We start from the raw sequence: 8608 nt of genomic DNA on the forward strand, positions 1-8608 counted from the left end.
ATATATATATTGAACTTTCTGTCCGCAGAAGCCATGATAGATCATTGACCAAACACCATTCAATTTTTTTTCTCCTTGTTTACTCCGTATTCTTTCTGTTGAAGAGCGTCGAGCTAATGCATCCTTTTGTTGTTTACACCACCTGTCCTCGTCTGTTGTTTTTTTTTTTCGTACATTCTCCCATATATACATATATAATGTAATTTAGATTCAGTTGAATTAGGTACTTAAAATGAGGCACTTTGTTAGGACGATCTTATTTGCACACTCAGACAATATTCTACATAGAACTTTTTCCACCCGATATTCATGTAGTGTATGCAGGTGGCACGATCCATCTTAGTGAATAAATCCGCTCTTGTTTGTTCAGACATGTACTTTACATAAAGATATCTTCCAAATACTTCTGAAGTGCAGATTCCAGAGTGGTCGCAAGGTTACCGTCAGTTTGGCGCCAAATATTGCCACTAGACAATATTGAGTCTAGGTTACTTCAGTAGTCTTAAAAGTGTTGACCGAAATTCAGTGAAAAATATTTGAAGGAAGAAAGAAGAAAGGAAGATTACCCAGAAATTGATGCTAGTCATAGTTAAAATGTGTAAGTTATATATGTACCCTTTTTAGATCAAAAACGGACTCGACTAAGTCGTCAGACCGAATTTGTGCCTATGAGAGCATATTTAAAAATTTCCCTCATCGAGTTTAGAAAGCGCTCGGAACCTGTGAATATTTTAGAACGAATTTTTTCTACGTTAGCTGTATATGGTGATTAAAGGAGAACACAACACCGTATAAAATCAGCTGAAAGTCCTCATCTTAAAAAAAGACGAATGAACATAGTAGATAATCTAGAATTAGATACCCATAGTAACGGCTGAAATGCTTTTCATCATAGATTTACATGATTAAGTCTGACACTGCAACACTCGCTGTTTTACGACAATGCTACTCTTCCTTTTCTCATTTACGACCATGCTACACTCTATTTTACAATCTTACTACACGCTCTATTTTGCATGCCTGCTATTCTTTCACTCAATTTGGCATACCTCACTCACACTCGACTTTAATTCACTATCGCGCTATTTCCGACCTTGCTACACTCTCACTTTATTTTACGAGTCTGCTGTTCTTTCACTCTATTTTACGACCTTCCATATTCTCACTCTATTTTTAATTCTTTTTTTTTATCGTTTCCGTTTTTAACTTAGCCAGAAACCTTACAAGATTTTATCTAAAATTAGTTTTAAATGACCTGTTATCGCTTCGTAATCTACGCTGTTCGTTTAATTAAGATATTAAATGACTAATTAAGGCACTAATACAGATCTACATGTTCTTACTTTCGGATGGTATCTCTTAATTAGAATGAATCCATTTGACACACACACACACACATATATATATATATATATATTTCTTTATTGCCCACAGTGAGGCTGAACATAGAGGGGACAAACAAGGACAGACAAATGGATTAAGTCGACTACATCGATCACAGTGCGTAACTGGTACTTATTTAATCGACCCCGAAAGGATGAAGAGCAAAGTCGACCTCGGCGGAATTTGAACTCAGAACGTAACGGCAGACGAAATGCCGCTAAGAATTTCGCCCGGCGTGCTAACGATTCTGCCATCTCGTCGCCCTGGAACATTGGTTATATATATAAGAGGCATAAATAACAAGTTTAACACCTGTTTAAAATTTGGTGGAGGCTTTCACCTTAGGTCGTTGAACTCAAAACATTCATTTTAATATTATTGCTTCTGAACTATTTCAACTATGTCAGTTATTTTACGTGAGGGGCAACTTTATCAAGGAGTAACTCTATGCTTTCATGAGATCATGAGATATTTTTATCCCAACACGACCTAACGACTCTACTTCCTACGGCAGAGAGACACATTGAACCAATGAAATGACATCCGGCTCATGTTCATAAGATTGTGAGTTCAATTTATGGGTCCAGCAGTGCATTGTGTCCTTGAGCAAGGTACTTTATTTCACGTTGCGTCAGTCTATTCAGTTGTAAGTGAAAATCAGCCGGGTGCTGCTGCAGCTCTCTCTCTCTCTCTCTCTTTCTCTCTCTCTCTCTCTCCCTTTCTCCCTCTCTCTCTCTCTCTCTCTCTCCCTCCCTCCCTCTCTTCTTTCTCTTTCCCCCCGTTTCACGCACACACATACACATATACACACACATGCATGCATACATGCATACATACAATCACATGTACATATATGCATATGTATACACACACACATACTCACACACGCTGTACTCCTAGTTTCTAGGAATAGTAGCTACATTTCCCTCAAATCTCACCGTCCGTCTTATTCTCTTAGAAAAAGGAAGATACAATTGACAACGTAATCCCGGGCATACGAAAAAATGGAAAGAAATGGTCACCGCTGGAACGCCTCTCATAGATTTGGTTGATCCTCGCTGACCCTTGAGCTAATCAACAAGTTAATAAAACAATTACACCTACACATTCATACCTACACACACATAGCAACACAGCTACGACAGCCACAATGTCTTCCCAACCTAGTTTTTACCCCCCCCCCTCCCTTTCCCATACATTTTGATCCTATTTTCGTTGACACGGCAGACAATTTAATCTCTCGTTATTTTCAAACTTAAACGTGACTATATATAAAGGGTAAATGTAATTTTCTTCCCACTGAAAATCTCTACAAAATGTCTCTACCGGTGCTGTCGGATGTTCTTAATCAACATCCTCACCATCATCATCGTCGCCGTCGTCATCTTCCTCATCATTATTACCGGCACCAACACCACCACACCATCATCATCATTATCATTGCCGCCGTCATAATAATGATCATGACCATGATGATGATGATGATGATTTCATTTGTTTGCCACCAGGGCGAAGAATGAGGGAGACAATACAACGACAGACACAGAATTTTGGCACAAGGCCTGAAATTTGGGGGGAAGGAGCCAGTCAATTTGTATGAGATACACGTCAAAATGTATGAGATAAACGCAGTTGATGTTCTTGTTGAATAACTGCAACTATATAACTAGAGGAAAATCATAGACAAGGAGGGAATTCCTAAGGACCGATATTTTAGGGCTCGGTGATTTAGTTAGCTCGGGGCCCAGGTGATGGACTCATCGTGGGTGACAAGTGACGGATCGAAGTTAATTGGAAGTGCCTGAGTATAGGCGACGTAAGTCCAAGCCCCGAGGTGTAAAGGTGATTGCATTAGCTATAAAAACCACAGAGAAAGATAGCACATCTGTAGATCAGAAGTTGATGTGTGTGTGTGTGTGTGCGTGTGTGTGTGTGTGTGTGTGTGTGTGTGTGTGTGTGTGTGTGTGTATTTAAGGCTTAGGGTCCAGGAGTATATTCATACGTTCGTATAAGTATCAGCAACATCGTCCCAGATGCAGAAGCAGTATTTTATTATGACTCTAACCTGAGCTTTCTAGAAAATTGTTGGATGCTGAAATATATTTTGGGCCTTGAGGCGGAAGGCCTGCCTTTGTGATACAGTATTTGTTTAGTTGAGGACGTGCGTTAGCCAGAAGAGATCCTCAGATTCCCAGTGCTGATGACACTCAGTGTTTAGAGTGAACGTGAGGATTCTAGTCACACGGTGAATATGCTACTGTTCTCGTGATAAGCGTAGTGATTGAATTTTGTGATACTGAAGGAGGCAAAACTGGTGTGATTTCATTACATGACAGTCACTCAACCCTCAAATTCTTTTTTAACTGCCCCATCACACTTGAAGCCAGCACCTCTACATTTATCCACCTTGCAGAATTTGTCGTTCCTCTAAATCGCGCCTCCTTCACCAATGGTTTCTGCTAACTTATGAACGGAGTAACCATGGGTACGACAACTTGTTCATGGATCATGTAAGGTTCAAGTTTTAATCTGCTTACTGGGCCGGCCCCTGGGATATATGACCATTACGTCGATGATTGCATTGATGCCACCACCTGACCTATCAGAGAGTAACTCACGCGTTTCATGTCCTTTATCAATAATTTCCACTTACCTTAACGATCTCTAAAACCCCACAGACTTCCGAGACATCTTTGTTTTTATCAACACCCACTACATTTCCATGTTGGTTAACAATAAGTATGCGGAATTTCAATTCTATATCAACTTTTCTTCCTTGCATTCCACTTACTCTAAGCTTGCCATCTCTTTCTCACAATTCTTCCAACTTACCACCAATTCTGCAATAAAGACCCCGACTTCCTTTCCAAATACATCATTTTCTTCTTCGCATGCAGGTGATCTGCAACTTGTCATGGGCGTAGGAGTATATTCGTACGTTCGTATAAGTATCAGCAACATCGTCCCAGATGCAGAAGCAATATTTTATTATGAACAATAATCAATCATAAACCAACTCTGAATAATAAACATTCGCTGCACGTAGTATGTACGGTCACATTGCAGCTTGTTAGCAGAGCAACACGTAATACACAAGGGTGGGCAAAAGAAGATACAGTTGCTTTATATCAGTGGAATGTTCTTTTCACCGAGTTCAATCTATCACTCATACTTATTGCACTCACTCCACGCATTCCCACGCCTCGAAGCTAAACTCACTTCCCTTTTCACGTTTACACCGAGACTCGGTTACTTCAATATACGCTCTTTCGCAAGTCTGCCTTCTGCTACCCGATACTGAAACCGCCTTTCTTCATTCAACGTGATCTACCATTTTCCCTATACTTCTTCCAAACTTATATACTACCGCCTGCACAACTTGCAAGGCCTGTAATCGCCATTTTGGAGACAAACTCCGCGAGCATTTATTTACTGAACGTTCGTAGTAAAACAATTGTAACTTGAAAATTTTACTCACCACGTCCAACCCCACCCCACCCGCCTCAGACCCGCCTCAGACCCGCCTTCAGTCGGTGGTATTCTTCAGCACTTCCGCTCAAAATAAATTTTCAAAAACAAGAAAAACTGGCAGGTCTTCGACTGATATGTCTTTACGTTGTGTTGCATGCATATTTTTTTAAAACAGTATATGCAGTTGTATACAGGCCTGGGCAAAAGTAGGTATACAGTTGCTTAATATGAGTGGAATGTTGTCATTTCTCTCTTCTTTTATTTTACCTAAGCGATTCATAAGTCGACAAAGGGATCAGCGGGAGATGCCTAGTTCATTAGCAGCCCTCTTTTTCTATTTTGGGGGACTTTGAGCGAATGCTTGAGCCACAAGCATTTCATTTTCTTCGGTGTTAACATTGGTCGGTCGACAACTTCTCTGTGCGTTGCAGATGGACCCAGTCTGCTCAACTTTGTCACGCATTTTCTGATCTGTTAATTTTGATGGAGCTGGTCTTCGAAATTTTTCGGTCCATTTCTGTCTTACGACTTCTTCATTCTCTGTTTTCTGGTATTGCTTGATGATCCACTTCCGTCCATTGGTGGTCAAATTTCCAGTTATATAAAAAAATATCTGAAATTAGGAATAACTATTTTATTATAGAAAGAAGCCGTTAGAAAGAACATAGAATCATAGAATTCTTATCCTAAAAATCAAATAGAGAACTGAAAAGAACATTCCACTGATATAAACCAACTGTATCCACTTTTTCCCACCCTTGTATATTACGTGTTGCTCTGCTAACAAACTGCAATGTGACCGTACATACTATGTGCAGCGAGTGTTTATTACTCAGGGTTGGTTAATGATTGATTATTGTTCAATTTATTATACCTGTCGTGCGTTTTTCTCCCAGCCTATAATATATTTCCACCTGTCCACACCCTGGCCATTTTCATTATAATTCTAACCACGTCTTTACTCCCACTTAATTCTTTATATTTTCGACTACTTCTTGCTGATCATAATTCTTTGCAAAAGAATTACACTTCATTATAGTTGTGACGAGAGAATCACTGTACAATAATGTACACGAGCAAGTGTGAAAAATTAGCATCTTTAAAGAAACGATCCTTGAGATTAATTACTCTGAGAAAACAATAGCTAAGTTAGTGTTAACATATTTAACATGGAAAATCTAATTGGAAATAATTATGCAGTGAATTAAAGGCTATTGTAATTAAACCACAAATATTAACTTAATCATTTGAGAAAGTACAGGAGACAACTATGACTATGATTGGGTCTTATTTGACATCATAAGCGAAAACTTCCGTGCACTTGCGGAAGTAGTTATGAGAAATCATTAAATAGATAAACAATAATGTGCACTTGTATGCGTAAAAACGAGCATGACAAAGTTGAGTTCAGTAAAAGATTGTTTAGTAAGTGACAGGCCTGTTGACAGCATGTCGTAATATTTTTTATTATTATGTGAAGTGTCATTCAAGGTTTTTGTTATAACTGAGAAGGTCAGTAAAAGAATACTTCGTTTGCGACATCAGCACTGCTGACCTCCAGATATCTGGGATTCTCTACAGAACGGGGCGAGAGATAAATACCAACATAAGATATTGCAACACAAAGAAGATATTTTCCATCAAAAACTATACGGGACCAACGGAGTGCTTCTACACTGGTGTTCGACTTGCAAGAAATAGCAACAGCCAAATCTTAAATTCGCACCTTACCTTCTTAGAAAGGGGAAATACATATTAGGTACCGTATTTAGCAGTGAATAAGGTGCACAGTTTTTCTGGGGGTTTTCTCTTATTGCTTTTTTTCTTTTTTTAATGATTAAGAAACTTGCCCTGTGTTTAATGCCGCCGTGTTAAAGATGGAAGTCTTGGTGAGCAGAAGTCCGCTCGGTACGATAACTGTTTCTAATAACCCTTTCTTACTTTCGCACAAGGCCAACAAATCTGAAGGGCAGGGAACTCAATTTCATTGACTCCAATGTTCAACTGGTACTTATTGTATCGACCCCAAAATGATGAAAGACAAAGTTGGCATCGGTAGAATTTGAACGCAAGACGGATGAAATGCCGCTAAGTCTTTTGCCTGACGCCTGAACCATTCTGCCAGCTCACCGCCTTCATTGTTACTAATAACAAAATATTGATTTCAAATTTTAAGCACAAGGCCAGCAATTTCAAAGGAGGAGTGGAGTGGGGGCATGTCCATTACACTGATCCCAGTGCTCAATTGGAACTTACTTTATCGACCCTGAAAGGATAACAGGCAAAGTGGATCTCAGCGGAATTTGAGCGCAGAACGTAAAGACAGACGAAATGCCTCTAAGAATTTTGTCCGGCGTGCTAACGATTCTACTACTACTATTTAGTAGTAGTAGTAGTAGTAGTAGTAGTAGTAGTAGTAGTAGTAGTAGTAGTAGTAGTAGTGTTGTGCTGGTGCTGGCGGCGGCAGTGGTGATGATTGGTGATGGTAGTGGTGACGGTGGTAATGAATGTTGTGATAGTAGTTGTGGTGATGGTAGTTGTCGTAGTACTGGTGGTGGCAGTAGTAGCAATAGCAGCAGCAGTAGCAGCAGCAGTAGTAGTAGTAGTAACAGTAGTACCCACACCAGCACGTGTTGAGTACTCTGACAGTTGTTTCACATCAGCCGCCCCGATTCTCAACCCTTCGTCACTTCCACCAACACCGCGGATGTTGCCGAAAAGAGCATACATCATCTTCACACTTATTCTAACCTTCACTACCACCGCCACCATGGCTACCACCACCATCACCACCACCAACAACAACAACAACAAGGCCGCCATATTGAAACCGATGCTTCATTTCCTGTTGTCAGGAGGTTAAGGTCTCGGCTAACGTACGCCTCCCCCTCCTCCACGATCTCTGAAAGCCAGATACTTTACAAAAAAGACATTTTCACAAATAAAAGCGCTCACGCGAAAGTACGCTCATGTATACACACAAAAATACATACACGCGCAATTTCATTCACGTTTCGCGGGTTACACTAACGAATATGTTGGACACACTTTATACGCATGTGTGTTTGGTTCTGTATGTCTTTGAACATATATATGTATATATATATATGTGTGTATATAAGTCAACATATATATACATAATACATACATACATACATATATATATATATATATATACACACCCACACACACAAAGACAACCACACACATGCTTTTACAAACACATTTGTATGTATGTATATATATATATATATACGTGTGTGTGTGTGTGTGTGAGCGGCGCGCGTACATATATTATTGTCTTTATTATTATTATTATTAATATTATTATTGTTAAGGTGGCGAGCTGGCAGAAACGTTAGCACGCCGGGCGAAAATCTTAGCGGTATTTCGCCCGTCGCTACGTTCTGAGTTCAAATTCCACCGAGGTCGACTTTGCCTTTCATCCTTTCGGGGTCGATAAATTAAATATCAGTGAAATACCGAGGCCGATGTTTCAAGCCTTGTGCCTTTAGTAAAAAGGATTATTATTATTGTTGTTGTTATCATCATCATCATCACCATCATCATCATTATTATTAGGCGGTGATCCGGCAGAATTGTTAGCACGCAGAATGCTTAACGGCATTTTGCCAGTTCTGAGTTCAAATTCCGCCGTGGTCGATTTTGCCTTTCATCTTTTCGGGTCAATAAAATGAGTATCAGTCGAACACACACCGGGGGCGATGTAATCTACTTTCTCCTCTCTTAAAAT

This window comes from Octopus bimaculoides, chromosome 1 (assembly GCF_001194135.2).
Source record: "Octopus bimaculoides isolate UCB-OBI-ISO-001 chromosome 1, ASM119413v2, whole genome shotgun sequence".
NCBI lineage: Eukaryota > Metazoa > Mollusca > Cephalopoda > Octopoda > Octopodidae > Octopus > Octopus bimaculoides.